This window comes from Bombina bombina, chromosome 5 (genome assembly GCF_027579735.1).
Source record: "Bombina bombina isolate aBomBom1 chromosome 5, aBomBom1.pri, whole genome shotgun sequence".
Taxonomy (NCBI): Eukaryota; Metazoa; Chordata; class Amphibia; order Anura; family Bombinatoridae; genus Bombina; species Bombina bombina.
In genome coordinates, this window is record NC_069503.1 from 449,504,770 (window position 1) to 449,521,336 (window position 16,567).

The following is a 16,567-nucleotide window of genomic DNA, read 5'->3' on the forward strand; positions in this document are numbered from 1 at the left end:
ACAACAAAACAGATGTAGCCTTCTGCCCCTTTTGTTTACATAAATTAAAAAACAAAAAGACTGGAAGATTTAGTCGCCTTTAGGTAGAATTTCATAGCCCTAACTACATCAAGATTATACAGTAACCTCTCTTTTGAGGATTTGTGGTCAAGACAAGGTGAAGGAACAGCAATTTCCTGATTAATGCTGGCTGACAATACCACCTTTGGTAAAAAAAAAAAACTGCAACTGTTCGTAAAACTGTCTTATCCTGGTGAAAAACAAAATACGGGGATTCACATAACAATGCAGACAATTTGGAAACCTTTCTGACTGAAGGAATAGTCAGAAGAAAAAGAACCTTCCAAGAAAGGATCTAAATGTCAAGATTAGCATTGAGTTAAAGGCAGAAGATTGAAGAATCCTCAAAAACAGATTAAGGGTCCACTGCAAGGATGGAGAAGGAACCATTGGCTGAATGCAAACAAGAGCCTGAATAAAAGCATGAGCATCCAGCAAACTAGCTATTTTTCTATGTAACAAAAATCGAAAGAGCTGAATATTGACTTTTTATGGAACTAGCAGATAGACCTTTATCCAGACTGTCCTGATGAAATTCCAAAATATGAGGAAGCCTTACAGAATACCAATAATAGCCTCTTGCAGAACACCAGGAAAAATAGATTCTCCCCACCTTGTGGTATATTTTTTTCTCATGACTGGTTTATGAGCTTGAATTGAGGTATCAATAACTGAGTACAAAAATCCTCTTTGAGAGAGAATAAACCATTCAACTTTCAAGCAGTTAAAGTGAGAGATTAAAGAATGGAAGAGGAAGACGCCATGGAGTGGCACTGGACATCCAAACCAGATCTGTGTTCCAAGTCCTGCGTGTTATGAGAATGGCCAAAGTCTATTCCTGTAACAGTCACGCTAATACCCGTGGTAGAAGAACAATTGGAGGAAAGATATACACTAGATGGTACTTCCACTGAGCCGTCAACAGATTCACTTGATCTGCCCAAGGATCCCACAACAAAAAAATAGTGGTTATCCTAGCCAATGTGGAGATTGCTCTGTCTACCTTAGGAACAATACACTACAACCTCAGAATAATAGATGAAACAGGGAACATTTTTCTAAACACATGGGAAGATGTAATAGGGACATCAGGTTTTTCCCATTTGTTCGCACTTATCTCAGATACCAGAGTAGGAACTGGAAAAGTATCAGGGGTCTTAGCTTTGGGTCTAAAAATTCTATCCAGTTTCTGGATAGGTTTTTTCTCTGCTGGTTTACATTGCTAAATGCCAAAAAGTCTGTAAGACTTTCTTTAACAAGTGGAGTAGGTGCTAAATCTTAAATCAGAAGGTAATATCCTCTGTTTCCTGTTCAGCTTCAGTATATGAATCCTTTGAGGAAACTTCTCCTTCAGGCATGGAGGAATTTAACTCAGAATATATTGTCAACGGGGCAGAAGCAGTACCCTTTGAAGATGAATTTGACTCTAAATTCTTAGATTTAGGTTTGTGCTTGCTTGGAGGTGGCAGGGCAACCATTGCCTCAGATACTGCAGACTGCAATGGATTTTTAAAACTTGGCACAAACTCAGTTAACCCACCCTGGTACAGGGATCGGCAAAACTGTCGCAGGAGATGTGCATGGTGTCTGAGAATGTGTCTGGAGAAAAGATACTAAACACGTATTATAAAATTGAGCAGGTGGAAACACAGTCACTGACTTACATAGTATGCAATTATTGCCATTTATAACAATCTCAGGGATACCCCCTAATTGTGTTACCCTCAGTGGGGGCAGTTGTAGGCTGCTACATGCAAGGTAACTAACTTCTCAGTACAAATAATGAATAGTACCACTTTTAATGCAGAGAAATATTGTTAGTGCCAATCTCTTAAAAATGTCTAGATGAAAGCTCTCCAGGGCATGAATTAATCTCTGAGCTCTCCCCCTAGAGCCTAATTATATCTGGTGTCTAGCGTGGTCTCTCTTCTAAACTCCCTTATTCCCCAGGTCCAGTATGGTGGCGGGAAAATTCTACGTCCCTAAAGCCTCCCAGTTCACAAGCTGCTGATGCCTTCACTGTAGATGTTCGGGAAGCTACAACCCCAGTGCTTGTGTGTCTTCTGACATGGAAACACTGTAGGGAAACAACCGCTGGTATGGTGGTAATGAAAGGGAACAATGTGCCCCACTATGGCAATGTAAAAGTGTCACTGTGATCCCTCTCCTCCAGCTGTAAAAAAATAAAGCAAAGCCCCAAAGGAATGAACAACCCAGAGACAATCCAAGCCTCTAAAGCTGTGTACAAACCGCAGCAAAGCCCAAAGCCATTTACCTGGACTAAATAAGTCCCTTTAGAGCCATCCCCCACCACCCTACTGGTTGGACAGATATTCCTAGGATTTCAGGTGGGGAAAAACATATGTCCTGCCCACTAAGATTTAATTGGGAATGTAGGCACCTTGCACCTGGAGGAGGCTTGAGAACTTCCCAGTGACACCAGTGCTTTAATAATTTATCCTATCCCTCTCTTGCAGGAACTGTCGATTGAGGGAGAAACCGAAATCTTCACAACACTTCTATCCTTGGCCTGTCCTTGAAGAGGTGAATAACTACTGGAGATGTTGGGAAGTGGGAGGGATATTAAAAGGTTTAGTTTGTCATATTTGACTCCACCTGGTGGCCAGATTAAGTATTTCTCAAGAGTAAGATTGTGGACTCTCACAACCATCAGAAAGAAATACACTTTAATTAATTATTTAAAATTTTAAAGAGTCATTAATAGTTAAAAACAACTTGCAAGTGTTTATATGTATAATTTATTTGAGCTGTTTCTATGTTTTGATTTAATTAAAGGGACAGTCTAGGCCAAAATAAACTTTCATGATTCAGATAGAGCATGTAATTTTAAACAATTTTCCAATTTACTTTTATCACCAATTTTGCTTTGTTCTCTTGGTATTCTTAGTTGGAAGCTTAACCTAGGAGGTTAATATGCTAATTTCTTAGACCTTGAAGCCCACCTCTTTCAGATTGCATTTTAACAGTTTTTCACCACTAGAGGGTGTTAGTTCACATATTTCATATAGATAACACTGTGCTCGTGCACGTGAAGTAATCTGGGAGCAAGCACTGATTGGCTAGACTGCAAGTCTGTCAAAAGAACTGAAAAAAGGGGCAGTTTGCAGAGGCTTAGATACAAGATAATCACAGAGGTTAAAAGTATATTATTATAACTGTGTTGGTTATGCAAAACTGGGAAATGGGTAATAAAGGGATTATCTATCTTTTAAAACAATAAAAATTCTGGTGTAGACTGTCCCTTTAAACAAGATATTTTTGCTTGTAATGAACTTTAGCACATGTATTTTTGTGCATTGTTTGTTGTGTATATTTTCAAATAGAACAAGAAAAATCTATTTTAGTTTTAAAATATCAGTGCATATTGCTAGTAAAAAAAAAATTAAATGAAAATGCTATAAAATATATGTGTTATATTTGCTTCAGAATTATTTGTGTAGCTTTACTTTATCGTTTAATTTATCTTCACTTAATTTCAATCAATACATTTAAATATAAGATTTGTTGCTTGATGTACCACAAAGGGTTTTAAAATGTTTTGATTTGTCATATATTAGCATTAAACTAGATTATATGTACAGGTGGCCCTCGGTTTACGCCGGTTCAATTTGTGCCGTTTCAGAATAACAACCTTTTTTCCAGTCATGTGACTGCTATTGAAAAGCATTGAGAAAGTAGTGCATTGATTAAAATAGCCAGTAGGTGGAGCTGTCCGCTCGTGTTGCAGCAAAGATACACACATGCAGGCTGAAATTAATCAGTGTAGCTAGTTAGACATGAGCTATCGAGCAGTTTTTATAGGAACAAGATCTTCCTGTCTATAAATCAGTCCAGATTGAAATGCATAAAAGGAACTGTTTGCAGAAAAATGCAAGTAAAGTCTATGTTTTGTGATTTTTTTTTATTAGGTTTATAATGCTGTTTTACCAAATGTTTTTGTTCATTTTACTTAGTTTAATTATATATTCTATGTTTTGTGATTATTTGATACCATTTCTAATGCTGTTTAGCATTTAAAGTCTTCATTTCAAAGCTTTAAAAATAATGTATTAGGTGTAATTTATGACAATTTTGAGAGACGCCTGGTTCTAACTCCCTCACTTCCCATTGACTTACATTATAAACTGGGTTTCAATTTACAATGGTGTCGATTTACAACCATTCCTTCTGGAACCTAACCCGTGTGTAAACTGAGGGCTACCTGTATGTTGTTAATTAAACACCAGTTGTACTATTTATTTTTGTCAATAAAGTTTAGTTTTACTCGTTGAAAATATTTTTTTTTAAAAATCACCAACCTACCATGTCATGTACAAAGTGACCTAACCAATAGACTTTATTGCCAAGTCCACTAATATGCTGTAAATGCTTTGCCCCAGATACTCGATCATTTACCACACGGCTTCCAATAGAGGCAGTCAGTGCTGAAAATCCTAGCATTATGCATAGAGCTACACCACAGTGACGAATATTCTCCAAACTGTTGATAAAAAGATCATGTGATAATAATACAATATAAGTGAGTAATTTAGTTACATGCAGCACTAAAATTATAACCTAATATAAATATAAATATATATATTCTGTTATGCAACTATGTTATTATTCTTTATTAAAATATTAAGGATTTTTTATCAAACCTTTAAAAATACACTGGAGCAAAAATCTTTTTGTTTGATTAAGGGGCAAAGGGGTGGAGTTTTTTTTTTAAGGAATTACTTTTGAGTTTTATGCCTCAAGTCACTAACCTTGAAAATTGTCAGCTGCCCTTGCTCTGCATTATGACTAATATAGGGCTAGATAACAAGTGGCATTTGCACACAAGCAATATCGGGGTTTTCAAGCAAGTTAAATTATGTTTGTATTACATGTTGAAAGTAAATGCAAACACATGAGCGCAATCTCAATTTACTCTAGAATGATTTCCGTAACCTCAGAATTCTGGTTAATTGTTACTCTCGAAAAGAAAAAAGTGTCACAAAGCACACATAATATATATTAAATATATATAACTGCTTCCACACATAACAGCAATCTCCAGTCTTTGTCAGGTAAACTGCAATGTTTAATTGTAACGTTTCGGGGTTTCCCCCTTTGTCAAACCACAAAAAAAATTATTACAAATGCATACGTCTTAATCCCAACTATATACACACGTCGTATCCATTTCTCTGCCTTACCAGAACAACGCCATCCTCATCGTGCAACTGCGCATGCATGAACTGGACTAAGGTGTTCCCGGCAGGCCAACAATCTGTTAAAAGCAAAACACAAATGAAAATACATCATTCCGTTAATAAGCATTTAGGATTAAGCTACAAACATGTTATTTCTATGTTATTTCTATAACGATATTCACATATTCCTATGTCTAAATACCTAATATTGTATACTGCTCATAAATTAAACAATGTAACCAAATCTAATCAGGTTAACCCTGCCACATAGCTATAATGTACATATCTATATTCCAAACCCTAACTGATAATCTGCGAGTCTAATTATTCTAACCTCATATAATTTACAGAAATAAACCTAGTGAACTATCACACTTTGAAGGGCCCGCAACTTAGGGTCTAGACATAATCATAATCCTACATGTACTGCCCATATTGGTATAACCAACACTTTATAGTTGGAGATATCACTTAATGAGCATCTATTGCAACCAACGTGGGCAAGACAAACCAATATCGGCCCAAGGCTAACTCTGCTACATATCTGTATGCAAGCTATACTATAGAGCTAACATGAACCAAATTACAATTCATATGGATATTCTATCACTTACTGACAAAACTACATATTAGCCTATTGCACTACACATATGAACCACACAGTGAACAATTGCATATGTGGAAAATGTTACGTCGGAAAAACTACCGATGATCTACGAACAAGAATGGCAAACCATCATTCAGCCATAAGAATAGCCATTGATAAAGGGGATTCCATACAACCTGTGGCATGACAATTTGTTAAAGAGAAACACAATGTGTCTGATCTAAAATATATTATTTTACACCACATTCCACATCCCCGGGAGGTGACGGAGCAAAAAAGCTATTTCAATGTGAATCAAGATGGATACACACTTTAGATACTTTTCATCTGAAGGGATTAAATACATATTGTGATATGCATTGCTTCTTATAATATGCAATATGTGGTATGATGATAGCAGAATGGTCAGAGAGTCTTGCGAAAAAATTGTTCACTGTGTGGTTCATATGTGTAGTGCAATAGGCTACTATGTAGTTTTGTCAGTAAGTGATAGAATATCCACATGAATTGTAATTTGTTTCATGTTAGCTCTATAGTGTAGCTTGCATACAGATATGTAGCAGGGTTATCATTGGGCCGATATTGGTTTGTCTTGCCCACGTTGGTTTCTATAGACGCTCATCAAGTGATATCTCGAACTATAAAGTGTTGGTTATACCAGGGCCAGTGCTAGGATTTTTGACCACACAGGCGAGGATAAATTGTGCGCCCCCCCATCAAAAATGTGGGGGCAGCCACAAGTATGTGTATATATATATATATATATATATATATATATATATATAATACTCCACAGGAACCCAGCACTCACTCGGCGTTACAGCTCCCAGGGTGCCCACCAAAAAATCAAATACAATCCTCCTCAAGAAGCAGGCACTCTCTGGTATTTCATTAATTTAATTCATCCAAGTAAAATACAGTGAACGTTTTCGGGCTTCCGCCCATCCTCAGACATAAAGAATACAGTTGTACTTACCACCCCTATATGTGCTACCAACTAGATCCCCTGGTGAGCCGCTCTGCCGCATCCGGGTCTCTCAGAACACAGACGACGCAACTGCGCATGCGCCGACCGCGCTATGGAGCCCCCTCTGGGCCAACGGGAACTAAACATTTAAAAAGCAATAACTGATTGACAGACAGCACCACAAGCATATTATACGCTATAGACGTAATGCTAGTAAACAGCCATAGACATACTGGAATTAATACAGTTATAGTTAAATGTCTAAACATCATATACAAATAGTCATTAGGGTCACTAAAAAATATCATATTTTACTCTGCTAATAACAATCATTGCTTAAACATTAGAGCCCTTTACAAACCCTATGACCACCACAGATATATACTTGTTGTATAGTGTTAGAATTAGGTTAATACATGGAAAATGTAAATATAGTATTAAAGCAACCTAACACTCAATATTGAACACATAAACTAGCTCTAAAGATGGTCATCCTGCATATTCAATAAAATTAGGATCCAGCTAATTAAATACATGGTAGGATCTGGCACACTAACTAACCAGCAGTGTAATTGACATTACTGATGTATCATAACTATATTTCCCAATAGGTGCTAGAAAAATTAAGGACAATTACTAGATACACATCCTACCATCAGAAATAGGCACTAACAACTCCTGCTAATATTGACAACCCTGCATCTTAAAATTTATACTAGGGTACACTAATTAACTATTAATTTGACTACCTCTGTTGTTTTTATATCATTTTTAAAAACAATGTAAGTCAAGGTTAGTGTTAAGACCCTTGGGGACTAATGTTTACAAGGTAAAAATCCACTTGGATTCCCTCTGGAGGAGCATTTGCGCTCTGTTGACTCCACAGGTCGGAGCAGGGATATGGTCAATTATTATGTATCTCAAATCTGATACGTTGTGCTTAAGAAAGTGCCTTGGTACCGGTTGTTCTGAATTGCCATCCCGTAATGCCATACGTATGGCTGACCTGTGGTTGGCCATGCATGTCCGTAAGTCATCCTGGGTCTTCCCAACGTAGAACTTCCCACACGGACAATGCAACATGTACACCACATGTGTTGTAGTACATGTGACCCTATAATTGATGGTAAAACGTTTATTCCTCAGGGGGTGTACAAATTATTTACTCTGGGATAGACCATTACAGTTACAGAGAAAAACTACACAGAAGGCATACGGTATTATTTTTGTGAATTTTGTTCAGTCCTTAGTCTGCGATCTAGCAATCAAACAGTCCCAGTCCTCAGGGCAGTACACATAAATGAACAACAAATGGTGTGGGTGGAGTCTGTCTTACCGCGTCCGGTCCACGGGTGTGACTGTGGTGCACCGTCGTCAGGCTGATATCCGGATCAAATTGCTTTACGCCTGAGACCTCCTCCGATCAGACGGTATCCAGGGTCTCCGGGCTTCCGCGTAACAAACACACCCTCCTCAGACGCGTGCAGTTGCTCACGCCCTGCTCAACGTAGGACCAATCCGGATTGAAGAAGGGAGGAGACACACAACTCAATTGGTGTCTGCGTCCGTGCTCACTGTGGGGAATCCTGTAATAGCTGCACAAATGAAAAGTCAGGAGCACCGGTAGATGAAAAAAGTAGCTTTTATTCACTCATAAATAGCTACAAAATAAAAGTTCCAATGCTTGCTTGCTTGTTTTGATAAATTCTGTGTGTTCAGAATTTAAGGGCTTGACAGCAGCTGGTTGGTAAGTTGGAGAAGGAAAAAACAGCTGACATGTTTCGGCTTTGCAGCCATACTCTTAGCTGATAAAAGTTTTAAAACCAAGCGCCCTTTTTCTAGGGCGTACCTTTCTCCAATTGGCCAAACAGTACACCTATCAAAATATCATTTTAACTCATGAACGAATCAATGCATAAGTGTGTCAAAAAACAATTTACAGGCACAAATCTTTTAACATTTAATTACACTGTTGCTTGCTGCTAATCTCAAAAATAAAAAATGAAAAATTATTATAAATAAGATATAGAAGTGTACTCTATCGCTTGATTTAAAAAAAAAAACATAACCCTTATCCTTTTAAACTCAGTCTAAACTTGTTTGCTAACAGTGTTTTTGCCATTTCTGCCTCTGACTTATTAATACTGATTGTTTACTTATTTACATAATACCCTTACTGTTTAGATCCTGAAATGGAATTAACTATACAGGATTCCTAGGTGGCAAAGTTTTATACATGTGCAAACAATAACCCCTACACTTTGTCTGTTTATCTACGTGTATGGGTACATATTTGTTTACATCAGACTGTTTTGTGCCTAAGTCAAAGCAATGTTGGGAAGAATGTAGACATTGTTACAAGCTGTGGGGAAGTTTATGGATCTTTACTTTTAGAATTTAGGTTTGAAATGAATTACATTATTGCCAATAGTTGATCAAGTCATAGGAGGAGTTTAATCCTGAAGGTGTTCTGGTCCTCAATTTGAAGATCCAGAACACCTCCTGCCTACCCAAAAGTACCTCTCTATCGCCCCCTCTTGATGGAACTGCAATTCTTTCTATAGCCGTCCAGCTGAAGCTATCAGTATCTTTGTCATGTTTTTGTGCGAAATGTTGTACTAGTGGGGTAGTTGATTTTCCAATCCTAATTGTTGAGAGATGTTCCCTAATGCGTGATCTTATCTCTCTTGTTGTAAGACCCACATATTAAATCTTACAAATTGTGCAAGTGATTAAATAGATCACATACTTTGATCTACATGTGATGCAAGTTTTAATTTCAAAAGACTGGCTTGTGATTGTGGACTGAAAAGTGTCTCCACAAATGACCTTCTCACAGGCCACACAGTCCCTGAAATTGCATCTATGCATTCCCTTCACTGTCAGCCAGGCTGAGCCTCCTTGCTGTGAGGTCTTGAGTTTAGTTGGGGCTAACCTATTGCCAATCGTCATATTCCTTTTATATGCAAAATGTCAGCCTGTTTTAGCAATATCCATCAGATCATCATCAGCAGAAAGCATATTAAAATGTTTCTTGATGATTCCACAAACTTCACCATATTCCATAGAATAGTCTGTGATGAAGAGTGAACCTTTGTCAAACTGTTTATTGATTGGACCAGTAGTTTTGTCCCTAGGTAGTAAAAGATCTTTCCTATCTAATCCATCTGCCATTTTTCTTGCTTTTTTGATTATTTTTTGCTCATAGCCTCTGTTTTTAAGTCTCCATGTTAAATCATTACTCTCCCTCACATAATGAGCTTGGTTGCTACTGTTCCTTTTGACCCTAATGTATTGACCCTTTGCTACTGCACCAAATACATGTTGGGGATGGCAGCTTTTCGCGTGAAGTAAGGTATTCCCTGTTATTGGCTTCCTGTAGATGGTTGAAGTTACTTTCTCACCTATGTTACCAATAAGGGTGACATCAAGGTAATTGATTTTGCAACTGTTACTTTCAAAGGTGAATTCAATCCCCTTGTCATTACTATTTAAGTAATCGACAAAGGCATCAACCTCTGTTGGGTTACCTCTCCACATGAACAGGAGATCATCAATGAATCTCCTGAAGAAGACAATGTTGTCCTTGAAGGGGTTTTCTTCTCCAAATATGTGGCATTCCTCCCACCAACCCATAAATAGGTTGGTGTAGGAGGGGGCAAATTTGGCCCCCATAGCCGTGCCACACATTTGGAGAAAGTAGGTACCATTAAACTCAAAGAAATTATGTGTTAGGAGAAAAAGTGTAACTCTATTCACATAATCACATAATGTAGAGTTATTACCATAGTACTTTCTCATATAGTAGTCAACCGCTTCTAGCCCCCTCTCATGGGGGATAGAAGAGTACAGAGATTTCACGTCGACGGTGACCCAACTGTAGCCCTCCTGCCAAGTTAAATCTGACACCAGGTTCAGAACATGTTTGGTGTCTAGAACATAGCTCGATAGACGTTTAATCATTGGCTGTAAAAGTGCATCAAGCCACTCCGATAGAGGCTCAAAGAGTGACCCAATGCCACTGACAATGGGTCTGCCTCTAACATCCAGGAGTGACTTGTGCACCTTTGGCAGGTGGTTAAAAATGGGCATTCTAGGGTGGCTCACAAATAAATAATCACAAGTGTCTTTGTCTAATAGTCCCAATTCGAGACCATCATCAATTAGATCCCTGAGCTGTCTCTGAAAGTCCCTTGTAGGATCCGAACTCAATGTCCGGTATTCTTTAGTGTTAGAGAGTTGCCTGTTTGCCTCCTTGACAAAATCATCTATGTCAAGGATAACTACAGACCCCCCCTTATCCGCTGAGCGAATCACCAAATTGGGATTCTCACTCAGTTTTTGCAATGCCTGTCGTTCTGTCGCTGTAATATTTTGCTTATAAAGCCTCTCACGATAATATAAATCAGTGAGATCCTTCTCCACTCTTGAGTGAAATTTTTCAATTACGGAACCTCTGTCCTGGACAGGGTAGAACTTTGAGGGCTTCTTGAATTTGGGTAGAACAGCGTGTGTTTCATTTGTATTGGATTCCTCATCATCCATCAATGTTAACACAGTCCTAACATCACACTGTTCTCCGAAACTCAATATGTCCTCTTGAGTTGAAACCCCTATTGACAAGTGGCCCAAATCATTCGTTGTTGAATCCCTATGTGATCTGGATTTTTGAAAGTGCTTGTGAAGGGTCAACTTCCTCACAAGTTTGTTTACGTCTAACAATGTATTAAAAAGATTGAATTGATGATCTCCTGTTCGTGTGGAGAGGTAACCCAACAGAGGTTGATGCCTTTGTCGATTACTTAAATAGTAATGACAAGGGGATTGAATTCACCTTTGAAAGTAACAGTTGCAAAATCAATTACCTTGATGTCACCCTTATTGGTAACATAGGTGAGAAAGTAACTTCAACCATCTGCAGGAAGCCAATAACAGGGAATACCTTACTTCACGCGAAAAGCTGCCATCCCCAACATGTATTTGGTGCAGTAGCAAAGGGTCAATACATTAGGGTCAAAAGGAACTGTAGCAACCAAGCTCATTATGTGAGGGAGAGTAATGATTTAACACGGAGACTTAAAAACAGAGGCTATGAGCAAAAAATAATCAAAAAAGCAAGAAAAATGGCAGATGGATTAGATAGGAAAGATCTTTTACTACCTAGGGACAAAACTACTGGTCCAATCAATAAACAGTTTGACAAAGGTTCACTCTTCATCACAGACTATTCTATGGAATATGGTGAAGTTTGTGGAATCATCAAGAAACATTTTAATATGCTTTCTGCTGATGATGATCTGATGGATATTGCTAAAACAGGCTGACATTTTGCATATAAAAGGAATATGACGATTGGCAATAGGTTAGCCCCAACTAAACTCAAGACCTCACAGCAAGGAGGCTCAGCCTGGCTGACAGTGAAGGGAATGCATAGATGCAATTTCAGGGACTGTGTGGCCTGTGAGAAGGTCATTTGTGGAGACACTTTTCAGTCCACAATCACAGGCCAGTCTTTTGAAATTAAAACTTGCATCACATGTAGATCAAAGTATGTGATCTATTTAATCACTTGCACAATTTGTAAGATTCAATATGTGGGTCTTACAACAAGAGAGATAAGATCACGCATTAGGGAACATCTCTCAACAATTAGGATTGGAAGATCAACTACCCCACTAGTACAACATTTCGCACAAAAACATGACAAAGATACTGATAGCTTCAGCTGGACGGCTATAGAAAGAATTGCAGTTCCATCAAGAGGGGGCGATAGAGAGGTAATTTTGGGTAGGCAGGAGGTGTTCTGGATCTTCAAATTGAGGACCAGAACACCTTCAGGATTAAACTCCTCCTATGACTTGATCAACTATTGGCAATAATGTAATTCATTTTAAACCTAAATTCTAAAAGTAAAGATCCATAAACGTCCCCACAGCTTGTAACAATGTCTACATTCTTCCCAACATTGCTTTGACTTAGGCACAAAACAGTCTGATGTAAACAAATATGTACCCATACACGTAGATAAACAGACAAAGTGTAGGGGTTATTGTTTGCACATGTTGCCATCTAGGAATCCTGTATAGTTAATTCCATTTCAGGATCTAAACAGTAAGGGTATTATGTAAATAAGTAAACAATCAGTATTAATAAGTCAGAGGCAGAAATGGCAAAAACACTGTTAGCAAACAAGTTTAGACTGAGTTTAAAAGGATAAGGGTTATGTTTTTTTTTAAATCAAGCGATAGAGTACACTTCTATATCTTATTTATAATAATTTTTCATTTTTTATTTTTGAGATTAGCAGCAAGCAACAGTGTAATTAAATGTTAAATGATTTGTGCCTGTAAATTGTTTTTTGACACACTTATGCATTGATTCGTTCATGAGTTAAAATGATATTTTGATAGGTGTACTGTTTGGCCAATTGGAGAAAGGTACGCCCTTGAAAAAGGGCGCTTGGTTTTAAAACTTTTATCAGCTAAGAGTACGGCTGCAAAGCCGAAACATGTCAGCTGTTTTTTCCTTCTCCAACTTACCAACCAGCTGCTGTCAAGCCCTTAAATTCTGAACACACAGAATTTATCAAAACAAGCAAGCAAGCATTGGAACTTTTATTTTGTAGCTATTTATGAGTGAATAAAAGCTACTTTTTTCATCTACCGGTGCTCCTGACTTTTCATTTGTGCAGCTAGACCATTACAGGTCACGCAACCACTGCACCTGTAGCACCCATTTCTGTCAGAGCCCAACCAAGTCCTGTTGGTATAGCTAGCTCTGTTGTCAATACGCAGAATTTGATCACGAAGAGATCCCCCCTTTCTATATCCAACCATTGGACCATTGAAGTTATTAAAAGGTAATGACCCATCTGTTTTGATAATATCCCAGTTCTTTTTGAGAATACTCGATATTTCCATCTTATCAGGGGTAAACTCTGTAGAAAAAATTAATTTCTTATTCATAGAGTTCCTCGTTGTCTTCATCAATGCTTATTCTTGGGTCATCGAAAGGGACTCAACCAATGGCCTCTGCAAGATTTTAGTAGAGTACCCTCTATTCTGATATTTCAGATACATCTCATTTAGCTGTGCTTCTTTCGTGCTTGGATCACTATTATTTCTTACTACCCGTTTGAAGTGTGATTTGGGCAATGCCCTTTTGAGGCTAGGGTGGTGGCAACTTGTGGCATCCAACAGTGATTAACGATCAGTAGGTTTATTAAACAGTGTAGTAGTCAATCTACAGTCACTCTTTATTATTCTTTTAAGATGCAGGGTTGTCAATATTAGCAGGAGTTGTTAGTGCCTATTTCTGATGGTAGGATGTTTATGTAGTAGTTATCCTTAATTTTTCTAGCACCTATTGGGAAATACAGTTATGATACATCAGTAATGTCATTTACACTGCTGGTTAGTTAGTGTGCCCGATCCTACCATGTATTTAATTAGCCGGATCCTAATTTTATTGAACATTCATGATGAACCATCTTTAGAGCTAGTTTATGTGTTCAATATTGAGGGTTATGTTGCTTTAATACTATATTTACATTTTCCATGTATTAACCTGATTCTAACACTATACAACAAGTATATATTAGTGGTGGTCATAGGGTTTGTAAGGGCTCTAATGTTTAAGCAATAATTTTTATTAGCAGAGTAAAATATGATGTTACTTAGTGACCCTAATGACTATTTATATATGATGTTTAGACATTTAACTATAACTGTATTCATTCCAGTATGTCTATGGCTGTTTACTAGCATTACTTCTACATCGTATAATATGCTTGTGGTGCTGTCTGTCAATCGGTTATTGCTTTTTAAATGTTTAGTTCCCGTTAGCCCAGAGGGGGCTCAGTAGTGCGGTCGGCGCATGCGCAGTTGCGTCGCCTGTGTTCTGAGAGACCCGGATGCGGCAGAGCGGCTCACCAGGGGATCTAGTTGGTAGCACATATAGTGGTGGTAAGTACAACTGTATTCTTTATGTCTGAGGATGGGCGGAAACCAGAAAACGTTCACTGTATTTTACTTGGATGAATTAAATTAATGAAATACCAGAGAGTGGCTGCTTCTTGAGGAGGATTATATATATATATATATATATATATATATATATATATATATATATACAGTATATGTATATATATATATATATATATATATATATATATACATATATATATATATATATATATATATATATATATATATATACATATATATATAAATATATATATGTATATAAAATCAATACAAATATTTGCAATATTTGCATAGGAAATTAGCACATCTAGGCAAGATTAATCCTGCTTAGATGTGCTAATTTCCTATGCAAATATTTGTATTGATTTAATTTTGAGACATGGAGAATTTTAATCTCAGTTTTTTATCTTCACCATAATTTTAATAAATTCTAACACACAGGGTATATTATATACACATACAAGGACAGTCACCTTGCCATGTGTGTGTATGATCAAACAGCAAATAAGTAAATCTAACTATACAGATCAGAAACCAATATATAGCAGCCACATATAGGGGCCCATTTATCAAGCTCCGAACGGAGCTTGTGGGCCCGTGTTTCTGGCAAGTCTTCAGACTCACCAGAAACAGCAGTTATGAAGCAGCAGTCTAAAGACCGCTGCTTCATAACCCTGCCCGCCTGTTCTGAGCAGGCGGACAGGAATCACCGGAATTTAAACCGATCGAGTACTATCGGGTTGATTGACACCTCCCTACTGGCGGCCCATTGGCCGCAAGTCTGCAGGGGGCGGTGTTGCACAGCAGCACTTGTGAGTTGCTGGTGCAATGCTGAATATGGAGAGCGTATTGCTCTCCGCATTCAGCGAGGTCTAGCGGACCTGATCCGCACTGTCGGATCAGGTCCACAAGACCTTTAATAAATAGGCCCCATAGTCTTCTGTTCTGACTGAGGACACATGCGTTTCTGGTTATGGAATTTTTTTATTTAATTAAAACCTTATCAGTATCCCATTTGTTTCAAATTCAAAATTGCCTAGCCTGACAATAATAACAGCTGCCTGCTTCCTTTTCACAGGACTAGCTAGCCCTTTTATTACCGGTGCCAGGTGGTTTATTTTCTATGACGCACTCACAGCCACAGCATACTCGACCATGTAATATGGCCATGGCCACGCAGGCCACCTGAAGAGCAGCCAGCACACAGGCCAGCACCTATACATTAAAGGATTTGTGTTTCCTGACTGAGTCCTGTCTGTGTGACACTCACTGACTCACACAAATGAAATGATCCTTTAATGATGTAGATGACTGTGTTGGGATCTGGCTGCTTGCTTCAGCAACCAATAACTGTCAAGATGGCAATTATGGCATGACATATTTTATAATTATCAGAAACTGGGCGGCCCCGGGCCCCCATCCCACCATTCATTCCATTTGACCATTTCCTATCTAGTGCTACTAGCAAATTATGCCCGCTCCAGCCGGACCCCTCCTCAGAGCCCCCCCCCCCCAATTCCTAGTTGCCTCCGGTCTCCGGTTCGGATCCATCCTCAGAGACCCCCAAGCCAGCAGCCCAGCGACCACCACAGTGCCACTGCACCACCTACCTGCTACTCTTCATTCGTCATCTGCGAGACTGCAGCAGGCAGCGGGCTCACTTAGACTGTCACCACCTCACTCACGTGGCTGATGGTTGGGACATCTGGATGGTGCTGCTGCAGACAGACTGTGAGCTGCTGTGTCACGA